The sequence below is a fragment of the Homarus americanus genome, unplaced genomic scaffold (assembly GCF_018991925.1).
Source record: "Homarus americanus isolate GMGI-L3 unplaced genomic scaffold, GMGI_Hamer_2.0 scaffold4896, whole genome shotgun sequence".
In the NCBI taxonomy this organism is placed as follows: domain Eukaryota; kingdom Metazoa; phylum Arthropoda; class Malacostraca; order Decapoda; family Nephropidae; genus Homarus; species Homarus americanus.
In genome coordinates, this window is record NW_024749657.1 from 1477230 (window position 1) to 1483667 (window position 6438).

The 6438-nt window shown below is 39.1% G+C and overlaps 1 protein-coding gene across 17 annotated transcripts in view; it reads right to left on the minus strand.

Moving 5' to 3' along the window:
* LOC121853429 (epsin-1-like) overlaps nucleotides 1–5837 on the minus strand; it is a 129867-nt gene extending 124030 nt beyond the window's left edge. For 12 of the 17 annotated variants that reach the window (XM_042347547.1, XM_042347546.1, XM_042347548.1 and 9 more), the window contains exon 1: nucleotides 5704–5837. The gene's annotated coding sequence lies outside the window, so the exon portion shown is untranslated. Of the gene's footprint in view, nucleotides 1–4644; nucleotides 4747–5316; nucleotides 5407–5508; nucleotides 5670–5703 lie in introns of those variants that run through there. The other 5 variants (XM_042347538.1, XM_042347540.1, XM_042347539.1 and 2 more) reach the window with 5 other exon arrangements.
* Nucleotides 5838–6438: the final 601 nt, after the last annotated feature.

The following is a 6438-nucleotide window of genomic DNA, read 5'->3' on the forward strand; positions in this document are numbered from 1 at the left end:
CCCTAGCCATTGATTTGAATCGGCCTCAGTTGCACAAGCTTGGCCAATCAGGAGGCATCACAATATTCTCTGATTATATTTGTGCCAACCTTTCAAATGTCACTAAACCCCTTCACTATGGGTTTGCATTTCATTTGGCTAACTCCAGAAGATTTATTCAGCTCAGAGGCGATACCGTACACAAAGGGTTAACCACACGTGGAAAAGTTCTACAAGTACACCCGCCATGAGGGGCATTAGAAGTTGACTACACGCCCTGTGCATGTGAAACTTCAGCAGACCTCACGGCCACACCAACATCAACCAGAGACTCCCCACCAGCAATACAAGACTCAAGCCAGATATCTTCAGGTGATGAGTCAGGCAGGCTTACCTCTCCCTCCCAGCAACTCTCCACCCGATCATCTCCCATCCTCAACACACTATCTCAAGATCTATTTTGTCAAGTACCCAAGTACAGTACTGCATACAGTGTACTGCATATATCTTCCAGAAATAAAAAAATCTAGAAGTAGGCAACCCAAAATCTCAAAGCTGTCAGTTTTGTGTTTGTATATTAAACTGCAGTGCTGAAAGGTAAACAAACACTGCACCTGGTAACCTGTACAGTACTAGAACTTGGGGGCCACAAGCACGAGGACATCTACAATATTGTACCTCTACAATTTAGTGTTTTGGGGTAAATTTGTCATGCTACCATATCATTGGCACAAGTTGCATTCAGATTAAACACCAGATACATGTGTTGGATATCTGGCTTTTGTGATAAGCCTGATAACTGGTACAGTATGTGGTAAACTTGCCATTCAGCACATCTCTACATTACATGACAAGTCTTAAGCTTGATTACCTTTAAACAAAGGTAATGGTTAGGTAAGTTGCTTCACTCTCTCTTTTTACAGTTACTTTAATGGGCAATATTCGGTGGATTTGGCATCTCGTGTACCGCCGGCAAGGCCGTGGGCTCGTAACACTGGTCTTGCCCGCGGTGCCCACAGTTTCTGTGGATGTCGTTCACACGAGAATAACCCGTTATAGTACAATCCTTCTTTCCTCACACAGCCAAACTGTGGAATGCTGTGCCTTCTTCTGTGTTTCCACATTCATACAATGTCTCACTTTAAAAAGCTGGTTTTCTGGCATCTTCGTGGTGTAGATTAATATGGTCTTTTTCTTTTCTATTTTTAATTTATTTTTAATCCTATTCCCCCGGCCCTGCTGTGGGTGATGATCTGTGCCCAGGTGGGCTCTTCCCCGTAAAAAAGAAAAAAAAAGTGATTATACCAATTTAATGGCTGAGCAGTAAACTGTGATCTAATACTGTACTTGATTTGGACACACGTGATTATCCTACAGTCACCTGAAGAGTAAGTAAGCTGTGTTACTGAGTACAGTATTGTAGTGTACAGTAAATGAATCTTCTTACCATTCGCCCTCTAGATATTGTACTCAAATGAGTTATTGTTTCATGATACTGTATATGATACATAGAATTAAATTTAAATTTAGTTACCACATAAACAACAACTATCACAGTAACCACAATTAATCCAGACACACTTGGGACCAAGCCCTTGATGTTTTTTTTAATTTGAAGAATTTTCCAATCGAGTGACCTCTAACAATAACGGGACCGAGTAATGTATCATTTTAATGATTGCCAGACTTCCTTTACTTCTGCATGTATTTTCCATCGAAGATGATTCAAGGTACTGTACTGTTCTTATGTACACATGAAGCAATGCGGATATTAGCGACACCCTTAACACGTATGCAAATATCCGTCCATAACGATATCCCCCGAGTCTGTAAAAGAGAATGAACAAAAGCACTAAACAGAAATGGACAAAATCTGAGTAAACAACAGAGCACACGAAACACAGTCTTTAAAACAATGTGCGGTGTTGCAGGAGAGAAGAGAGGTGTGGCTGTGACGTAGAGCCCACACACGATGCTGATTGGCCCAGCCGCCTGCCCAGATCCACCCAGTCAACACCACAGCCACCAGCACTCACCTATTATACTACCCCTCAAATGCATCTAATTTTTTTAAGACTGATGATAATCTGCCATCTTGGGATATTGTTCATTCTCTTCTACACACACTGGAGATATTGTGATCACACATAATAGATTTTCACTAGCAGGATCACAGCTCTTCAAGGAAAAAACTACTGAGAGAGGCTCAAACACCCCAAATTATACTCCCTCCAAAGGCACAGGGAGAGGTATCAAATAATATACACCTGGAGAATCCTTGAGGGGACAGGTCCCAAACACCGGTCCTGAAACTTAATCACAGGATGCAGGGAAGGCTGTGTTATATTGTGGGAAAGTCCAACTACATAAGTCTGAGAACCCTTAGAGATAACAGTTGTAGCAGGACTGGTCCAAAGCTCTTCAATAGCCTCCCCACAGACCTAAGTAACATGTCAGCCTGTATGACGGACACGTTCAAGCTGAAATTAGATGCCTTCATACAGAAAATCAAAGACACATCTCCGCTGCCATCCTACCACACCTGGCCACACTATAATACACTGGCCATGCAAATTACAAGGTGTATGAGACAGTCTGGAGGACACAGCGGCAGATCCTGTAGTAGAGGCCATTTGGCCAAAATCTCCACAAGGTATGACAATGTAAGGTACGGGGGTGCTGGTGGTAGAGTGGTACCGTTCTTGCCTTGCAAGCGAGATGTCACAGGTTCGATTCCCGGGCCGGTGGAAGTTGTTTGGACATACTTCCTAGCCCCCATTAGTCCCTGTTCACCTAGCAGCAAAGTAGGTACCTGGTGTAAGTCGAAAGTTGCGAATTCGTATTCAGGGAAAGTTGTTGGAGCTTCCAATAACTTGACATAAACCATTGACTCTTCAGGCTTCTATGCCCTTGACTCCTCAGGCTTCTACGCCCTTAACTCATGAAACATAAAGGCAAGCATGAACTTAGCATGCTTCCCTGTAGGGCACTGTAAACGCTTCTGCGCTTCACCTTACTCAAGGATGTAGGGGGGTGCCCAATAAATAATAATAAAAAAAAAAGGTAAGGTACCACATCCAGTACATCACTAATATCCACAGTGCCTTATGTTTAACAGGTACAGTGTCTTTGTTTTTCTTTAAATCATTATTAATCGAGGTTCCCACATCAACTCTTCACTGAGCTTCTTTACAACAGTTCTTTTGTCAAGCTTTTTAGCAATTCAACCTTTTTCATCTGATGAGTCATGAATGCTTGTGTTTAGCTGGTCAAGCTCTTCTACAGCACTTGTTGCTCTTTTGAATGACCTTAGGTCATCCTTTTCATCCACACTATGCATGCTTAGTCCAAGTCGCCTGTGTCCACAGGCATTATTTTGAAGTGCTCCAAGAACTATAACTATCAACTTTGTTGTGTTTTTGGTGACATTGGTGGACTATTATTGTAGCCATCAGTTCCAAACCGAAGCAAGGTGGTGTAGTGGCTAAAAGGAAGCGTAGTAGCTATGGGATGGATGTGAAATTAGAAGTTCATGTCTTAAGAAAAGTGGTGAGCAGATCTCAATGAACCACTTCCACTGAAATGAGTGTCAGTGGTTAGGTAGCTTGTGCCACATCAACACACCGACCCCAAACAACTTTAAATACCTTAAATAAGTTGTAAAGTTCAATATTTTCATAAAATAATGTGATATCAAATGTTTAATAAATGTTTCTAAGGTATATATAAATGATATAGGATACCAAATTAAACTTCATAAGTGTCACTTACAATGAGATAGTCCCAATTAGACCTCATTCCTATTCATTCTTATGAGAAATATTTCCCCTTTACAAGTGGTTTCATTATCAGAGGTTTTGTTCTAGTCCCTATTAACCAATTATAACAAGGACCCCTGTACAGTTCATATAAATAAACCAGGTCCATAAGTTATTGAGTGTTGTGATGACTTGATATCTCAGACATCTCCTGCAGGATACACCGGCCGCAACGTCGATTTTTATGAAGTTCCGGGTCTGGCCGCAACTTTGGTAAAATTAAGGTTCGGGTGAGAACCAGAACTTTATGTAGTGGTTACTGTTTCACAAATTAAATATAATTCACTGTTTATGTTTCTTATTTCTATTGGATAATGCAGCATAAAAAAAGACCTGAAATGTTAATGAATATTGATGTATGTGTAGCAAAAAATTTATTATATCTTAAATCACATTTATTGTAATGTACTGTACATGACACCTGATGTATTTAATAATTATAAAAAATGTATAAGTACAGTACAGTATATACAGTAAAGTGATGATAAATTTCTCATGTCCACTGTGAAAAAGAGCTGAAAACACTAAACCTGAGAACCTGCTATATATTATCTTCAATAAACTACTGTAGAAACAAATGGATAACCTTAATGCTACAACACCCTACGTTCCGGCAAGTTCCGGATCATGATTCAGTGCTGTGGTTCCGGTGCAACCCTACAGTTAAAGACAAAAAATCCCATTTCAGATTTGGACATTGTCAACTACATTATCTTAAGCACTGCACAGTAATGGTAAATGCGTTGACAATAATGACAACACGATTAAGACACACAATTGTTATTTTAACACTCCAGTTGTTGAGAATGACAAGCTAATAAACCAAATTATTAGAGGCATATCTCACAGTCCAGTCCTTGCGCAGCTTTCAAATCACGGCCTGAGCTTGTTAACATTATAGCGGTCAACTGTCCAGACACCTATGAGGTTAACGAGGTAGTCGACACAACTGGGAGAGAGAGAGAGAGAGAGCAGCTCATTTCACTTTACTGTTTACATCCTTAAGTGATGTCACATGTTGTCCTGTCTCAGTTGGCAGCACTGCACACACTACTATAAACAGGCACAGTAGTGTAATGTATAACACAAGCCGGGACACACCTCACCTCTTTACTTAACAAAAGACTGTATAAAAGAACTGAAGTTTCTATACTCATGAACATCAATATTACAGTATTATACTCTTTATGTAACCAAATAATTACTCATCTTCAAGTACACTGCTAACATCAACCATAAGCACACTTACCTACAATGTCTACCTAACTTATAAACCCAAAATTAATTCAAAATAGTGAGTACCACGTCTAGACTTAGCCAAATAACTGCAAACTAACTTAGAAACCTGGGACAAGGTTACTTTTTTCTATCTACTTTAGTAAAGGTGAGACATCAAGGTCAGTCTAACATTAATAACTAGGTCCCAATATAACTATAATATAACCTAATTATTAGTTATAACCATAAGATATCTAATAAATAAACAGAAAACAAAAGGTTGAGGAATATGAAACAATACCTGGGTGCTAGGGGGTAAAGGGTGGTGAGGGCCGGTAATTGTCACTGCCACCTTGAATCACCACTCGAGTCACCAATCAGCTGATCACCCCCCCCCCACACTACACCTTATCCACTCTTAACTCCACACCCTCCACTCCCTTCTCTATTTAAAGCTGTTATATACAACTCCCATCAACCCTGAATAGTTTACCTTCCAAAATATCAATCTCTATGTGGTAGTTTTGGAGAACATTAAGAAAACTTGTGATTATCTTAAGGTCTTGGATCCTTGACACACATCGTAAACAAATCCGACGCATAAAGCAGCCCGGACCAGGATGGTTTTAGAGGCCTTTCTTTACTGTTACTTGTAGAGACATTAAAAACCTTTGATGTATCTACTCACCGGCAGGTATAACCAGAGATAACGGAGCGTGACTAAGATAAGGATATCCGGGAGTGTAAAGGTCGTCAAGTCAAAATGGCGAGAACTTCCGCCCAGGCTGAGTGAGCACTTACAAATGTACAAGAGGGAGGAGAAAGGAATGTCCAGTGTAACAGAAAACGGATCATTATTAAGTTTTCTTTCATAATATAATGGTTTACTCTTATATACAGTATAATATAACGAAATACTGTCCTTTTTTCTGTGATGGAATAGGGGACATACTAATGACAGTGAGTGTTCTGAGTGGTAAAAAACAATTAAGTTAACCCATACTGAAATTATAAATGCCCAGTCACCACACATAAGAAAGATAATAATGCCTGATTTAAAACTGTGCAAAAATAAATTGAAATAAAATAAGTTTATTCAGTCGGAAAATTTCAAAAGTTAATTGAAAATAAGTAATATTGAAATTTATGAATCAGAATTGTGAGAACCAAAATACTCTTGAAAATGCATGTCATAAATAGATTTTGAACTAAATGATTACACAGCATATTGTATTACTGGAATCATAGTTGTGTTTGTGAAAAAAAACTACTACTTTATTAGCATCACGTTCGGCATAAGTAATGAACGGTAAAGCAAAAATACTCACAATTAGAACTATATCATATTGGAAAGAAAGCTTCTTATAAGTAAAGATGGTTGTAATTAAAATTTCAATATTTATTCAGTATATATCTTTAAGAG